Source organism: Quercus lobata, chromosome 4, assembly GCF_001633185.2.
Source record: "Quercus lobata isolate SW786 chromosome 4, ValleyOak3.0 Primary Assembly, whole genome shotgun sequence".
NCBI lineage: Eukaryota > Viridiplantae > Streptophyta > Magnoliopsida > Fagales > Fagaceae > Quercus > Quercus lobata.
The window spans coordinates 27,633,881-27,640,484 of record NC_044907.1 but is presented as its reverse complement, the minus strand read 5'-3'; the positions used below and the strand labels follow the sequence as shown (position 1 = coordinate 27,640,484).

The following is a 6,604-nucleotide window of genomic DNA, read 5'->3' as shown; positions in this document are numbered from 1 at the left end:
TGATTTACATGCATCCTTATTAAATTCTCATATATCTTTCCTTTACTGAGCTATGTAGCTCACCCCTTCCACTCTTTCAGTTAGTAGGTTTTATTTTGGAGAAGAGGGAGCTTTAGTCGAGTTTGGAAGGAGCTGGTTTTAGTTTTATATGCATAGATCCTAAATTAGCAATTTGATGTTTAGATTTGTAGTATGGTGTATTTTAGGATATAATGAAAGTGTGTGTCTTAAAGTATTAAGAGATGTATTATGTGAAATTTAGAATTTGAATAATTGGTGGATTGTGTTATCCTTTGAGGTACAATGTAGATGTTCTGAATATCAAGTGGAAAGTTATATCATTTAAATAAAGAAACAAGAATGAAAAGAAAGAGGGAAGCTTTTGTAAAAGTTTTGGAAAAAATTAAGTTGGTTCTTGTTAATATTAGGTTTAAGCTTGATATTAGCATGCCGGTCATGGTCACAAATACGGGTATCGAGTTTAGGGTGTGACAAGTTTCAATCCCCCCCTAAATTAAAGTTGAATAATTTCCTCTATATTTTGTAAACGAGCATATACTCCTACTGTTACTCTCTTAGTTAAACCCTAATGAAATTTTATAATTCCTAAAATATTACATTATGCAATGTCTAAAATACTCCTACTAAATTTTAATGTCTCAAAAAATTTCTTCTTGTATTTTGAATACTATGTGATAGATTGGTAGTCATGCTTGGAAAGTTTGAATGATGATATATGGTGTTCTATTTGTTACCTAGAGAATACTAATTTATTAGAATTAAATTTTCTAGACTTATAATTTTATCTAATAGAAACTTTGATGACAAATGTCTTTTGTTATTTTGTTCTTTTTTTAATATCTTTTCCTACTTAAAAGGGTGTTCATTAAAAATAAGTAAGCTAAACATCATAGTTAGACTCATAAAATGAGATGATAAAGAATGAAGTATGAATAACAAAATTTTCATTGTAGGTGGTTGCAAGTATTTAATTTGATGAAGATCTTCAAAAAAATTGTAGCATATATCATCATTCCTTGGGAAAATTTAAATATTGTGGAAAGATGATGACATTCATTAACATTCCTTTAGCATTTTTTGGTAAGTAGATATTACATTTAGTAAATAGGTTCTAAGAAATTGTCATGGTAAATACTAAATAGATATTCAAATAGCTATTTTAAATTTAAGTACATGATTTCATACTTTTTCCACAAACAAAAAAAAAAAATTATATTAATTTTCTCACTAAAAGGACAGCACGTGCAACCCACACTAGTCTAATACTTATATAAAAAGCGTGAATGAGCTATCTACAAAATTTTTGGTTTAGTCAAGTTTTGTCTTCTTGTGAAGCCAAAACGATTCGTTTGAAGATAAACTCAAAACACAACTCCATTACTCCCTCTTATTTTCTTCTCTCTACCCATGATTTTTTTTTCCCTTCTCTCTTCTTCCTCCCAAATCACCTTTCTGTCCTGTGATTTGAACTCCTTCACAACCCAGCCTCAATATCGATCAAAGAAAGATTTGGAACTCAAGAACATTTGCCACCGATTTGCGTGAGAGATAAAAAGAAAATGGAGCCCAAGAGCTTAAACTCTATTTGTGATCTTTGTGGGTTGGTGTATGTGCTAGAGATAGACGGTTGCAGGTTTGAAACTCTGTTCTATTTACTTTTTTTGGTTTCTGGTACTACAAAATCATGGTTGCTAAGAAAATTGGGTTTTTTACTCAGATGGGTCAAAATATTTTGTGCCATATTTAGATTATATGAATGAAAGTTTGAATATTTTTTAGTCTAATTGGTTGAATTTGTGTTGTGTTTGCTATCTGTAGGTGTTCTTCTTTGCAATTATCTTTGCACGTGAGATTGAAAGTTTGGATTTTTACTCATACTAGTCGCTAACCCATGCGATGCACGGAATAGTTGAACGAAGGTTATATACATTCACTTTTATTGGTACAATCATTTGAAACCAATCAAATTAGATAATTCTAATTCTAAATAATCGTTGAAAATATGTATAAATAGATTAGTCAAATAAACAACATTCATCTAAACGCCACTATGATATGGTTCAAGCATGTTCCAATAAAAAACCATTTCAAATAATTACAACATATCAATTTCTAGAAAGAAACCTGATAAAAAATTGTATTACTTTCTCTTTTTTAAATTAACCACATAGAAAAATAAAATTAAAAAATAAGAGACTCCCTACAACCTAGAGATCATTACCAATTATCACAATAAAAAATGATATGACTGAAAATAAAGGTGGATAAATACTAAAAAAATTATATAAATCACAACAATGAGCTATTATACATTTATAGGATTTGAATCCCACATTATTTAAAAAGAGGCTGAGCTTAAGAGTAAAATAGTGACCCTAGACCAATTAAATATTTTATTAAGCCACTCTACCACTCTCAGTGTCCTCAAATTACTAACAAAGTCCATTAAACACACTCAATTCAAATTCACTAATTCCAAAGAATTTCCAAATATTATTTTCTATACTACAAGCAACATGCAATGCCTTATCTACTTTTGACTTCCATCAAGTGTAACAATTTATATTTTGATAATTATTAAACAAATGCAAGAGAATCAATTTTTGCAAAAATATTTCTTCTTGATAAATTTATTTATATTTATTCCTTTTAAAAAAATCTTTACCATGCAAAAAACTAATCAATTTATACAATGCAAACTATTGGGCTCTCTTAATTGTTAGACAATATGCCTTGCATTTAACTTGTGTAAAAATTCTAATCCCAAACAACATATGTTTGTTTAACGAATAAATTATAGACAACTTTTAGCCTATGAACACGACATCACTTATTCTCATCCCAAACAATATGTATGTTCATAGTCTTGGCATAAATTACGGAAAACTTTTAGCCTTTGAACACAACATCATCTAATGTTAGTTGGTATGAGAGAAGTCTTTTGCTTCAAGAATACAATCAACAAAAAAATATTTCCCACAAAAACCATAAGTCTAGAAATAATCAATTATATGTTGAAAAAAATGCATTCGCTCATTTTTCCTATTCTATCGCAATTCTCGCACCAAGAAATAGACGTTGGACCAAATGATCTAGATGAATGTCGTATTCCCATTTTCCTTGTCTCTTTGTTTTTCTCTTGTCTATCATTTGGCAAATCCTTGCAATTTGAGTTACTTCTCTAGTCACATCTTTCTATTTTATTGTATTTAAATTAAATATTATATAATATTTGCAAAGGGAAAAAAATTAAAGATAATATAATATTTACAAAGGGGAAAAATCATATAATGAGTCAATGAGCTTTAGGCTTTAGCTCAAATGACACTTCCTCTTCCTATAAAAGCAAGGTGATGTATAATTTACCAATTAAAAAAAAAATGCGAATGGAAATTAAATAAAGAACTTGAAAAACATTGATTCTTTTTTTGAAGAGAAAAATTTTGATTTATGTTAAATAGAGTTCAACACAGCAGTGGCAATTGGGGTTGTAAGAATCGTGGACTATGACCAATCCAAAAATTCCTATCAACCAAATGAACTAAAAATATAGGTAAAGAATGTGATGCTGTGCTTGTAGCTCCATGAACAAAAACTTTAACTGCCTAAACTTCTCAGCTCTCTCTTTAAATGTGCCATTGAAGCTTGTCATCCCCTCAAGTATCACTTGAAATCATCACATATCTCTAGCCAACCTTATAGCTTCCATGGCTGCCATTAATTACCTCCGCCGTGGTTGAATCCTTATCATAGCACTTATGCTTACTCAGTGTTGCTACTGTTACTCTCCTTGCATCCAGATGATTACTCTAGGGCTTCCTTAAAGAACACTGCACATTAAAGTTTACCTTTACATACTACATTGAATTTATAAGGTTTCCAACTCAAATTGAATTCAATTTTTAGATGTATAATACTATTGATATATTAGAAATTAGACATTACATGATTCCATTCTTGTGAAGTGTGAAACTGGCTGGAAAATATTTATACCATTTAATCATCTATTTCAATAAATTTTAGAGAGTTAGAAAAATAAAAAATAAAAGGAAACATTTTTAGAAGTTTTTTTTTTTTTTTTTTTTTTTTCTCTGAATCAATAACCTATTGCCTTATATCACAAAACAAAAAAGACAAAATCATAATAAATAAAGTAAGAATAGCTACAAACATTGAGAGAAAATATGAGTTTCAATTTTAATATATATTTTTCAAGATTGTAGTTTTAATATTTTAAAAAAGGCTAATGAGCTAAATCATATAATAACGGGTATAATGCATATCCTTGTCATTGTCAACATTGTATTAAAATAATAAAATATTTAATTAGAATGGATAAGAGGAAGCTTGACTATGTTCCACCTAAAAGCACTCTAGCTTCAGATTGTACGTGCCAGATCAGGAAGAGAAATGAATGAATTGATAGAAAAACAAAGAATCAAGTCAACCCATCAATTGACTTCAAAGGGGGGGGGGGGGGGGGGGAAATAAAAGGTTGAAGAATTGGAGTTCAATAACATATAATGAGAAAGGATGCTCGCAAAACTATTAAAGAATGATCATTTGAAACACAACTCCTACAAAATGATATTAACTCAACAAAGCAATTAAAATTTTACTTTTAGTAATATCAGAATTGATGCATTGTTCAAAAGAGTAGCATATATATTTTTTTAATAAGCATGGAGGTGAAAGCTTACAACTATATACTATATTCAACCCTTCTTTTTATTTATTGAAAATGATAGATTTTTATTATGTAAATAACAATGTACAATGGTTCAAACAAATGTGCTAAGAAAGGAGGGCAATCCATCCAAACACCCGCCCCTTTGTCAGCCAGATTTGCACTTGACCTGATGATATATACAAAAGAAATAGTTCTAAACTAAGAATATAATGAGTGAATTCAACAACAAAACCAAGGTAGTGACACACCAGAAAGACATATCTGATGGTTTCAATATTCTTGTAGGTCCTTAGAGTCTATAGGGGTCATTTCATTACTGGTTGAAGGTTAACGCCCTTCCCTTTCATATGCAGGTATGCAAAGTTTTTATTTTTTTATTTTTTGAAATCAATCTAGAGGTAGATGTTCATATCTATACAAATATAACAACCATCATTAATTAACCAAATCAAGTAACATGCGTAACCCAATTCATGAAGGCCCCTGGCTCATGAAAAAGGTGGGGGGTTAAAAACCTAATCTTCTTGCACTTTCCATGCTTAATTTATTTCAATATGAGAACATCATATTTTGGTAAAATGAAAAAGATAGAAACAAAAAAATAGAGGAAATCTTACTACACAAGTGGTGGTAAGCTTTTCACATCATGCAAATCTCTTAGAGGCCTTTGATCGAACACCTAGCAGATATGGACATTTGATTTTCCACACATAATCTTTTTGCACAAACGGGGTAAGTTTTTAACACCTGCAATCCATGAACATAGCATTACAATTAAATTCAAAAGGTTAAATGATAAGACTTAAAAAAAAAAAAAAAACACAATGATGTTTGGAGCTTTAGACAACAAAATCCTAACTGTTGTCTTTAAGCTTCTCTTGTCCTACGTTATGTGTTGTTCTTCCTGAGCAATTCCACCAATTTCTCCACATGAACTTGAGTTCAACCCACTTCTAAATATAATATACTGGTTGAAAGTGGAACAATACCACATTTGTGCTGCAATTATGGGAGATGAACACAAAACGACTCTCTAAATTTCTTCAGAGGTAACTGTCGTTTGAAACTCCCTGTCATAATATTGAATTTTCTATGGTTCTACACTTTCAATCCTATTTATTTAGTAACAGAAATTTAAGGGCAAACATCAGGATAGGGAAGGACACTGAAAAGGCACAATCAATACTAAATAGAGAGAGAGAGAGAGAGAGAAACAGTTACGTTGTGGACTCTAAAATGAAGAAAGAAGACAGAAAGTCCAAGTTGAATTTGAGGTAAAGAAAAAGAGAAAAAAATACACATCAAGCAAAAAAAAAAAAAAGAGAGAAATTTTCCCCATTTTCTGTTGTAATAAAAGGTTCGCTATATATCAACTATTTATTTTTGTTCTCCATAGCATTACAACTTGTTTTTGCACACCTCATTACCACTTCATACACTAAGCTTTGTCTCACTCACAGAGTTTGTGTGGTATTTTAGAGTAAGACAGCATCTTTAGTTAGTGAACATGATCTTCGACTTCATTTGGATATAACTCCTAGTTTTACTGCTAATTTTATATATGTTTCTTTTGAGTTATAAAAATAAATATAAGGATAGGTATTTAATCCCTGAAACCAAGGAAAAAAAAACTGTCAAATTGAGCAGAATTCACGTATGTAAAAGTGAAGTAAATGTGAAACTGTAGAACAAAAAGGTGGGGAGAAACAAAATGTGTGGAAGGGGAAGGAGAAGGGGAAGGAATCTGAAACCGTGCAACAAAAAGAAACGGAAAACAGAAAGTTTAAAACCGTGAAAAAGGGTTTGACAAAGGGGTTTGTGTGAGAAACAAAAGGTGGGGAAGGGTTTGAAAAGGCTTTGAGTTTGGGTTTTATGGTGGAATTAAATTAATAA

The 6,604-nt window shown here is 30.5% G+C and overlaps 1 long non-coding RNA gene across 1 annotated transcript; it reads right to left on the bottom strand.

Moving 5' to 3' along the window:
- Positions 1–3,510: 3,510 nt before the first annotated feature.
- LOC115987914 lies at positions 3,511–5,942 on the bottom strand. The gene is made up of 3 exons (XR_004091249.1): positions 5,535–5,942; positions 5,329–5,458; positions 3,511–3,851 (listed from the first exon to the last, which is right to left on the bottom strand). It is a non-coding gene; the product is annotated as an uncharacterized LOC115987914 (long non-coding RNA).
- Between the last annotated feature and the right edge of the window lie 662 nt (positions 5,943–6,604).